The sequence below is a fragment of the Alligator mississippiensis genome, chromosome 2 (assembly GCF_030867095.1).
Source record: "Alligator mississippiensis isolate rAllMis1 chromosome 2, rAllMis1, whole genome shotgun sequence".
Lineage (NCBI taxonomy): Eukaryota > Metazoa > Chordata > Crocodylia > Alligatoridae > Alligator > Alligator mississippiensis.
The window spans coordinates 112,717,380-112,728,996 of NC_081825.1; the positions used below are offsets into that span (position 1 = coordinate 112,717,380).

Consider the following 11,617-nt stretch of genomic DNA (forward strand, 5'->3'; position numbering starts at 1 on the left):
TTATGTCATCCCTTAAGGATCCCCTTTGTAGCCAGTTGTTGATTGGTCCAAGCTATGTACAAGAAACAACAGTTTTTCTGTAAGGGAAAAAGGCACTTTGTGCACTTATTTTTCAAACTTTAGTATCAAGTGTAAGTCTAAACTATCTGACTTAGGTGCTGCTAATAGTGTAGCCACAAAAGCAGGGAACTCAATGCAAGATGCAGAACTCATTTAAAAACCTGGATAAATAGTTGAGCACTTAGGCTATTCTTGTTTCTTCAGCTATAGCTAGCAGTACTCAACCTACTTATTTTCAAACTAATGCAGGTATAACTGCACAAGCTGAATTCAGAACCATATAGTACTGTAGCTATACCCTTAAAGAGAGTATTATTAAAATCTGGTCTGTTATTTCCTGTTTCTTGAACCTATAAGTTCTATTGATTTCCAGGAGAGAATCACTTGATATTCAGTAACTTGCAAGATCTTTCTCTACCCCAAAAAGGAGAGTAAGAGCCAAAAAAACATACAAAATGATACCCTACCAAGTAGCAAATAAACATATAAAATCTTAATATCATTTATGGCATCACATCATGTCCATAAAAGCTTCAACAGGAACAAGACATTTTTAATACAAAAATTATATAATTTGAGAATCCAGGAAGTAGAACAACAAATAATAGTTATTAGTATTGCAGGGATGCGATGAAACCCAGACACAGATCATAAGCCCACTGTGAAAGGTACTGTGTAAAAGGAAACAAAAAAAAATTGTCCCCACTCCTTGTCTTAAGGATATCTAACCTAATCCTTGTATTGATAATGTTACTGCTGAAAATTTGTCTTAACATGTCTTTCTTTTTGCTCTTATTCTTGAGGTCTGAATTGTTTATTGTGATCTGTTTTTTGGGTTTTTTCACATCTACTGACCACTCAAAATTATTACTGAAACATCTCACTTCCAGGCATTAGAGTAGGCAAACAGCATTTTAAAGTGAAAGACAGAGAATATCCATCAAAATATTTCCTTACAGGGTTTGTGTATCAGGTATATTTTCCAAGAAAACATACAAATCATTTCTAAAACCAGCTTATCTTCACTATTCATGCAAGCATTACTCATTAAATGGGGTATATGTTAAGGGTCAGTACTCAGGGCTGCTATTCTGCCATCAGAATGGTTTTTCATAGTGAATTTTCTGAAAAATAAATTGATTTTAATCAACACCTTCCATCCTTCACCCCAAATCCACTCCCCATTCACTGAAGGTCTATTTTTATATATCTATATTTTAAAGTCTAGTAATTTTGAGATATTACTCCAAATGCCCTCAAGGGCATTTGGATTTCAGATGACATTGTGATCACTAGATTTTAGATGACTCTCAACTCCTATCTTATTTATCTTCCTTGTCTTATTTCTCAGCAACATTGGGCCTAAGTATATAATAGCTAATGTTTCTACTGGATAATTCTCAGGATGTACCAGGAAAGAGTCCTGTATTACCTGCAGGAAGAGGCACCTTTTGTTATCAATTCTAAATTGACAGTCCAGTCAATATCAGCTAATTGAAATCCCAATGATTAATGATCCATCCTTTGTACTGGTTTTCCTTATCTTCCTTTGCTTCTAAACCCTGCCTAGGAAGTCTATTCCAATTTCCAATGATTTTTAGGTTTTAATTTGCCTATCTTTCATCTTCATCTAAACTGTCCCTACTCAGGTGTCTAAACTACATATGCCATTTATTTCTTTTGTTAAATATCGTTCTTCATTCATATTGCCATATGTCTTTGTTCCCTACTGTGTCTATCCCTTTTACCATATATATTTATCATGACATTTCATCCTCTTTTCCTTTCTCTCTCATGCTATATTTATAAAATGGCTATTGTGAAAAGGCAAGATGAGGTGGCAAACAAAATTTTCAACTCCACAAATATGGGATATTAGCAGATGGGCTGGGCAAATAGCCAGAGGCATAACCATGCAACTGAGTGCCCAGGACACCTACAACACATGGAGGCACTCCAGGAGGCCACTTCTTGCTGCCACTATTGCAATTGTACGGCTGCAGCAGCAGCAGGTTTTTTCCACTCCCACCCTTTCCTACGCTGGCACCAAAGGCAGGTACCCCACCCTAATTACACCACTGCTCCTAGTTAATCGTATGTCACGCTATTTCTGTTTTCTGAAGAACTTCACAGTGAGGTTGGACAATCCTTGTTGCTTTGGTTGGAGGAAGCAGCCTTTGACTTTACTTTCTCATTAGGAAATGTAGTACTCAGCATCTTTAAGAATCATAGGCACTTTGCTTCCCCACTTTAGACATCTGCGTTTGAAATGCTGGCCTTAAAATCTCTGTGCTTCAATTTTCTCATCTGTGAAATGGCCACAATGATACTTTTCTTAAGTCAGAGGTTGTTGTACAGGTAAATTACTTATAAAAGGTCTTTGCTATTTTGGAATAATACAGATATTATTTATTATTCAATTACTAAATCAGAGTAGTTAAGAATTTCATTTTAATATAACATGTTACATTATACCAGATGTCAACTGTATCTGAAATATCTGCAATATCTCCTGTTGACTTCACCCTAAATTAATTAAAGCAGGCTGTTTACTACCTCTACAGAAATCTTGGAAGAAAGTTCATCACTATGAAGAGTGCCAATTTATTCACAGTTTAGAAATATGAAAAACAATTAGAAAACCATGTTTGTTAAATATCATAGTCCTTAAGCATTTTCTGCACACACTAGTTTTAAACACTGTAGTTCTTGTTTAGTGCTTTTTCAGGGCTACTTTTAGTACTGCATTGATATTCTTTACCCTGTAAGACTCCACAAAGCACTGACATGGCACTATCAAAGTATTATTACTAACTGAATAAGAGTGAAGGCTAGGCTCTAACACAAGCATTTTGAAAGTCTCGTAAGAGAACTAATAAACACAAGTTACTTATTTAACAATTGCACAATGATGCAATGAGGCTAATTTAGCTCAGTTTCTTTTATTCTGTATTTGTATGCATCACTAAGAAAACAAAATGTGAACAGGTGGTTGTTTCTTTCCAATTACAAGACAGGCAGTGGGTTTATATCCTTGAATACTGAAGTACTCTAAGTACTCAAAACAGATACAATTCAAAGTTTGTGCTTTCCTATTCTGTTCTGAAAAAAATGCCTCAATCCTAAACCGTAAAGATCCATCACTGGGGGTACACAAACTGTAAAACTATACCTCCAGATTAGTCTTATGCTTACAGCAAAACTGCCAAGAATGATGTTGCCTGGGATGGTGGTAAAGAGTTCTGAAACAGACACTGTCCTGTAAAACCCAGGACCCAACATCAAATTGACATTGAATAAGGTCCATGGGAAAGCCCTTCTTGTTCAGCCTTCACAGAAAAGCAAGTAAGGCTTTTTGGTAAAAAAAGTTTGAGTCTTGAAATATCTCTTGATGTAGCTTGCTGATTTATCTTTTGCACAGTTAAGCCACCAGACCATATGCTCCATTATACATTTGTAAATTAATGGAAAGAAATATCAAGTCCCCAGTATTTTAAGTGTAACCTAGATAGCAATAATACACAATTTAAACATATATGAAAAGTCCAGCAAACTGCTAGATATGTTAATGCACGCATACCTTCCCTCATCTAGATATGTGTTTGTATATTGACTGCATTTGAAGAGGCCAATGTATCAATGTGATAAGGTACTACAAGGATATCCCTTTGGGAGTAAAGACTACTCTTTGTGAAGTGGCACCATAGGGAGGCCTAATCTCATAATCTTTTACTAATTAAAGCAATATAAAGGTAATACAATAATAATAAAATGATAACTGTGACCCTGGAGTATGAATGCAGATTTAGGGGATACTGTACATTCTGGGATAAGCCTAACAGACATTTGTAGCATGTGTGCTTCTAAATCAGAGCTTGTTAGGGCTAGATGTGCAAGGTGTGCTTATGAATGGAAGTGTTTAGTGCTCTAATAATCTTCTTGTGCAAGACTGAAAAAAGAAAAAAGCTAGTAAGCAGAGTAGCTACAGGCCACAATTTTGGAAACAACATGAAAAGAAATATCAAATTTCCATAACAAAGTCAAAACTACCATGCATGTCAAATATCCCTGGCAATGACTCTCATACATTAATCTCATACCTACTGTGGCACCTAGAATATCAAAGCCCCTTTTCCCTGGGTAAAGCAGCCTTTCCTAAACAGTACAAACAATGAGAAAGTACTTGTTATTGCACACTCACATATGTAGACAGCAATCCATGAAGTTCTGGAGGCCTAGCAGCAAGTTAATGAGGTTTCAGTATTCAATAACGGAGATGAAACTGACCCAGAGAAACAACAGAGCTGTCAGGCTGTCATTTCTAACAAGCAACATAATGAATCCTATAACAGAGGCTAGTTTAGAATAAATGCGCAATAATAATCTGATAGCAGATAACAATCTAACAGCCTTTTCCTTTATTTAAGAATGGTCTTTCCTAATGCCTCTGATTAAATTACTTGTTTATGTATTTACTTACTTCATGGATAAGCACTAAACTGGTAATAACAGTGAGTATATGCATATATACATGGCATTTTTTACAGAAGAGATGCCCACCTAAGATATGCATGTATCATAAGGATGGACAAATCATTCCAATTCTACAGAATACAAGCACTCCAATGGGGTCAATCAGTATATATATATAGCTATTATTTAAAAACTGGAATCCGTGCTGGCACTAAAGATAAACAAACTACAAGATACTATTCTACCTATTGGGCACCTTAGTGTGATTCTATTCTGTTCTGGTTGAGTGCCTGAAAATCTATTAATTCATTCATTCTCGTAATGTACTGTCATCTCAGTTTAAAACACAAAAGCAGTGAGCACTTTCTGTATTAATATTTTTTTCAGAAACTTCAGGACAATGCAATAGGATTGCTCTTAGGTGCCCAACAGGGTAGATTATGCTTTGGCCTCTAGCACAGGTAGTTGTTGAACACAATCCTTTGCTTGGGCCTTAGCTGAATAAAAAGTAAGAGTAAGGAAAGCTAAGAATAAATTCTCCACATCCCTCTTATCTTCCTTAGAGGTAGCCTGAATTCAGTGAAGGTCCCTCTCTGCCATTGCTCCCAGGCTTTTGAGGGAAAATTGGAAATTTTGCCATAGTTTCCTAAGTTATCCCTATACCTACCACCTTTAGGGGAGGAAACCAATATTGCTATTTTATACCTGCTTACCAAACACCATTAAAAGGAAGAAAATTGAATCACTAATTGAAAAAAAATAACAATTTCTTCAGGGTAGTAGCAGCAGCAAGTAGCACCTCACTGAAGCAGTTCCACTCAGAACTTACAGCATACTGTGCAACTTCTACTGGGTTGGCTTGAAAATGGTATTTAAAGGTCTGTTTTCTGGGGAATTGGTTTATAGGTATAGATATATGCATTATAAGTGTTCAAGATGGGCAGCAGGGGTTAATTGATTTCAAAGAGCTTGGGGCTTACACACAGAGTTTCACCCAGCCTTGGAAGTAGACAGGCTGCCTAACACAACAAAGCCAATGGATACACACATAGCCTAAGAATTGAAGGGTCATCCCATAGCATAAGATAACAGCCTTCACAGCAAACTGGTTGTCTAACACAACAAGGACACAAAGTCTAGGAACCAAAGGAGTATGTACCATGCTACCCATAATATGAAATAAGTGACACCAGCTACAAGGCCCCAGAGCAGTGGGGGGTCCTGAGTCCCGGTTTTGGGGGAACAGACCAAATTAGTATTACGCCCAGAAGGCTACGTGGATGTGTGACCACAGAGAGACAATCAATCAAAGATAGCCACGGGTGAAGTGTCATCAGGAGTCATCAGAGGGGGAAGGAGAATACAAAAGCAGATACTTGAGAGTAACAGGAGTCCCTCCCTGTTCCTCCTTCCATTCTTTTCTGTCCCTCACTCTCTTCCTTTCAGCCCCTCCCTGTCCTACCCAGTTTCCTCCTCCTCCTCCTCCTTGAGAGGGGTCCCCATCCCTGTCCCCATCCCCTGGGAAGGGTCCTGGAGGCCACCATGGACCAAGGGCATACCAGCGGCCCGTCTCATGTACCCCACTGGAGGGGGGTGTGGGCCTCAGCATCCCACCTCCAGACTGCTGACATCTGACACCTAAAAAAATGAGCCTCAGAGTGGAGCCTGCATCCAGACCGGATGTACTTTGACTCTGATGACAGCCCTAGAATTTGGTAGATATACAGAATTGCTTGATTGTTTGTATTTTTTTTTCTGTTACTGTTGTCCCCAAACAACGGTGATTTTGTGCCCAGTGCGCTTGTGCCAATAAACACACAGGGTTGAAGGATCCAACTTAATCTTTATTTCTGCGCAGAAAGTGGTGCTTGGTAATCATTCGCAAAGCAAGCACACACACCTCAGTGGGCGTCTGCCTTATATAGCTACGTAACAGGTTAAACTTGCTGATGTGATGAAATGTATAGCAAGCCCATCAAGTAACCCCCCTTCCAGCTCCCCCCCAAGTAACCCCCCTTCCAGCTCCAGACTTTGTTGATACAGCTTTCCTTCTAGCAAGGCCAGCAATTAAGCAACTAAGCAACAAGCAATCTCCCCAGCCTAAACAACCTACTCTATGCCCTTGGTTAGATAAAATACTTTTCAAAACATACAAAGCTGTTCCCGAAGTAGAAAATGCATAGTGAAAGTTCAGGGGTACCCATCAAATCCCCACTTCGAGACTATGGCCCTTATGGAAAAGGCCCATAGTTCTCGACTATCTGTCTCATCTCCAGAAATCTTTTTGCTTCCTCCCGATTGTTTTGGATCGGGTTTGTAACTGATGATTTTACAAACATCACGCGGTGAACTGGGGAAGAAATTGATTTCTTGAGTATCTCACAACACATTGGCGCACACTGTATCCCACAACAGATCGTCAAGAAAATACACATATTTGCCACAATTAATAGGAAAATTTGCTTAAGCCATGAAAAATTAGGAAGCCAAGAAGTAAGCCATGAGAAGTCGAACCCTTCCCCTTGCTTAATGTGGGACAGAATTTTTTTTTTTTTTTTTTAACTTCTGCACTTTTGACTCTATCAACTCGGAGTTATCTTTCAAAATTAAAACAACACATTCCCTCGAACTCTTCACATCTGTGGTTATGCCTCAGCAACAGTTAATCTATGGCTGCTCTATTTTGCAGAGTAGCTCCTCTTAGTTCTTTCATTTCAATATTGAGGGCAGCTAGGGCCTGTGAAGTTGTATTTAGGCCCTTTGCCAGGGCACAGGCCACCTTACCAAGCTGCCTCTCAGCATCCACTACTAGGCCTGGCACCCCTACTAGGAAAACTGCTAAGGACACTACCTCGGCCTCACTCAGGAGGTTTATGTCACTATCACAGGATTTATCTAGCACCTTCGAACCTCTCCGGTGATGCTTACTAGAGATCTTAGGCATACCTGGTAGCCAGACAGTCAACCGGCCTAGAGCACAAGGGCCTCCTGTGGCATTGGCTGGGATATATGAATAGGCAGTCTTCCCACAAAGGAGGAACCACCCCCGGGGTAATATAACATGAACGTAGTTGCAAGATACATTAGTCATGTCTGAGCAATTGAAAATTTTCATTTCTTTGGTTAGGCTTTTGCAAGCTTAGGTACAGTTCACAAAATTGGCACACCTGGTGTTACCAGGGGAGGTGACTGTATTCTGGAGTGCTTCCATTGGAGTGGGCACCCCTATAAGGCATGACGTGAAAATATCATCAACCGATATTCCACCTGCCAAACAAAAATGAGTGAAATTTGAGTCCTGCTACTGGTTCTGCTGTCCAACGGTGTCCGTTTGTGTCGGCTTCTGGTGCGACACTCTCAGCAACTTCTCCTGCAGGTGGTACTTCTGGTACGGCCTTCACCCGGGTGTAGTGTATTCACGGTTTTACCCCCTGAACCTTCACTGCAGCGTGAGTAGTAAGAATCACAGGATACGGTCCCTTCCACCTGGGCTGAAGCAGCTCGTCTTTCCACGCCCGGACCAGTACCTTGTCTCCGATCTGGAACTTGTGGACTGGTGTATCTAGAGGGAGTGGAAGTCGTTCCTGGACATATCTGTGGAGAGAAGACGATACAGCAGACAAAGAATACAAATAATCTTTTACCCAACCTTCCCCTTTTACATGTATTTGATTCCCATGCGTCACCACTGGATTCTTAGGATATGGCTTGCCACACATTAATTCGAATGGACTAACTCCCAATTTAGCTCTAGGGGCTACGCGCACTCTGAGCAAGGCAAGAGGCAGAGCTTTGGGCCATTTCAACTGAGTATCCTGGCAAAGTTTAGCCAGCTGTCTTTTTAGAGTCTGATTCATTCGTTCCACCTGTCCACTTGACTGCGGTCTCCATGCTGTGTGAAGGTCCCATTATATCCCCAGAGCCCAGGAAACTGCCTGGGTCACTTCTGACACAAAGTGTGGCCCTCGATTCGAGGCTAATCCCTCTGGGATTCCGAATCATGGAATCATCTCTTTTAGCATCACCCGGACCACTTCTTTTGCTTGGTTGGTTTGGCACGGGAAAGCCTCAGTCCATCCAGTCAGACTGTCCATGAGCACTAACAGGTATTTGTAGTGTCCCTTCCTGGGAACTTCAGAGAAATCTATCTGCCAACATTATGGGGATCTTGGTTTTTGATAAGGGTCCTTTAAAATTGGTTACAACTGATTGCGTGGCTCCACTATCTACTAGAAAGTCAATAAGTTCTCCCCCTACTTGCATTTTAACCAGGGGCTCGTCGGGGGAGACAGAGATTACTTCAGTGTTAGCCCCCGGTCCCCGTCACTCCTGGTCAGAACTGTCCAACATCAACAATCTTTCTTCCTCCTCTCGTCTCTTCTTCTCCCTCTTGGGGCACTCATTTTTTCAATGCCCTTCCTGCTTGCAAATAGCACACTGATTAGGTCCCAACCTGGGACCCTGGCCGTAGCCTCCCGGAGCATAGCCCACGCCTCCTCTATGCCCTCTACTTCCCCTGCCTCATCCCCGACTCCTCTGATCTACAATTGCCACTGCCAACAACGATGCTTGTAACGACGCCTGTGCCTTTATTCTCTTATCTTCCCTTTTCTCCTTAACCTGATCTCTGTTGGAGTATACTTTATAAGCAAACTCAATCATTTGGCTGATGCTCATGCCAGCTGCTCCCTCAGTCTTCTGTAGTTTTCTTCTAATATCTGGGGCTGACTGTCCTATAAACAGTGTGTTAAACATCTTGGCATTTTCTGGCAGCTCTGGATCTAAATCCATCCACTGTCTGGCTGCCTCGCATAACCTCTTATAAAAACTGGATGGATCCTCCTCCGGACCCTGCTGCACTTCGTACAATTTAGACAAATTTTTCTGCTTGGGGATAGCCTCCCAGAGAGCAGCCAGCACAAACTCCTGATACAGCTCTAACTCCCTCCGGCCCCCTCGGGTGTTGGGATCCCAGTCTTGATTTTCTTAGGGCAAAGTTCATCTACCTCACCGGCTGGGTGACGCTGCTGTGCTATTGTGCGTGCTTTCTCTAAGACCAACCTTTTTCTTCTGGAGTCAGAAGAGCGGCCAGTAAGGCCTGAATATCTATCCAGTTTGGTTGGTGGGTGAGGAAAATAGTAGAGAACAACTGTGCCATTGCCTCCGGATTCTGGTGATATTGGCCCACAGACTGTTTTCAATTTATCAAGTCTGCCGTGCTGAATGGCACATGGACAAAAACTGGTTCACCCTCAGGACCCACCGCTTGTCGTAAAGGGGCCTGAACTACTGGTTGGGCCCCTGATCGTAAGCGACTCGCCACAGGGCTAAACACCCCATCTCCTACAGTCCCCTCTACCACCAGATTGCTACCATCCGCATCCGCCGGACCTGGGGACGGCAACCCAAGGCTGTCAGGGGAGGTGAGGGACGACGGACTGGACAAGCCAGCCGGGAATCCCTGACAAGCCGTTACAGGTGCAGTGAAAGTCCCCTGTGGTGACGCATGGCTCACAGGATGAGATGGGGGAGCCGTGGGAGCAATTAGCAACGTCTCCCTCCTCCGGCTCCTCCTGACATACTGTGGTGACCCCCTGCAAAGCCATTACCCCACTTCCCCTAAATATCCCACACAGCTTCTGCGTAACCCCATCCCCATACAAAGTCATATATGCCTCTACATAAAGCATCTCATCCCACTTCCCTTGGCGCCTACAAAACAACTGTAACTGCAAAATTGTGTTATAATCCAAAGACCCATTCTCCGGCCAGGCTGCACCATCCGCAAGTTGGTACTGTGGCCAACATGTATTGCAATACCGAATCATCTGTTGTTTTGTCATCGGGTCACTTCCAAACTTTGGCCAATTTTTCAAAAATGCATCCTAAGGGACTGCAGGGTGGAATCTTAGACTGGTTACTTCCCATTGTCCAACTACCGGACGGCGACCGCCACTCAGCCTCAGAACCAAACTGATTAAAGGGAGTTCACGGGGCTGCCACCCCATCTCACTCACCTAGGGCATCTACACGGTCGGAACTTTCAAAGCCGTCTCTTTCCCAACCTGCCCAAAATATGGAAAGAAGTACTCACCAGTCCATTGAAACCTCCCTCGCCCCACCTGATTAAGTTGGTCCTTTGAGCGTTGCGCCGTTGTGCCCCTCCCCGACTCCGTCAGGCAACCAGGAGACGGTCAGACCTCCGACGAATAAGGTCGGTGGCGCCTGGCCCTCGCGCCGTCCACAGTTGTTGCCGGAGCCGAAGAGGTGGACTGGGCAAGGCAGTCAGCTAGGGTCCCATCTGAGTCGCCAGAAATTGTTGTCCCCAAACAACGGTGAGTGCGTGCCCGGTGCACTTGTGCCAATAAACACACAGGGTTGAAGGATCCAACTTAATCTTTATTTCTGCGCAGAAAGTGGTGCTTGGTAATCATTCGCAAAGCAAGCACACACACCTCAGTGGGCGTCTGCCTTATATAGCTACGTAACAGGTTAAACTTGCTGATGTGACGAAATGTATAGCAAGCCCATCAAGTAACCCCCCTTCCAGCTCCGGACTTTGTTGATACAGCTTTCCTTCTAGCGAGGCCAGCAATTAAGCAACTAAGCAACAAGAGATCTCTCCCAGCCTAAACAACCTACTCTATGCCCTTGGTTAGATAAAATACTTTTCAAAACATACAAAGCTGTTCCCGAAGTAGAAAATGCATAGTGAAAGTTCAGGGGTACCCATCATTACCACTGTGTATCAATAAATTTGCCTATTATCGAATGGAAAGGTCATGGTTGGTCTGAGGGTGGGTCCCCCGAACTGAACAAAGTATCTGGACCCTAAATCCACAGCCAACATGCTGTACCATACATTTCAAACCTCATCATGGCATTTCACAGCTTGCATTTTTTGATTTAGAGAGTTTCAGAAAGGTTCTGTACTCTAGGTAAAAAAGGTCCTGTACTCTTGAAGCTGTAGTGCAGAGGAAACCTGCGTGTAGCTTCTGGAGACCTTGCTGGCTATTTCAGTACAATATAAATCATTTTGTGTGATCAGCATTTAATCTTTGTTGCTTAGCATTTTGGGGTTGTT

At 42.5% G+C, this 11,617-nt stretch overlaps 1 long non-coding RNA gene across 1 annotated transcript; it reads right to left on the reverse strand.

The window, feature by feature from the left end:
* Positions 1–531: 531 nt before the first annotated feature.
* Positions 532–11,316, reverse strand: LOC132248579 (uncharacterized). Its single transcript, XR_009459826.1, has 2 exons — positions 10,628–11,316; positions 532–8,127 (listed from the first exon to the last, which is right to left on the reverse strand). It is a non-coding gene; the product is annotated as an uncharacterized LOC132248579 (long non-coding RNA).
* Positions 11,317–11,617: the final 301 nt, after the last annotated feature.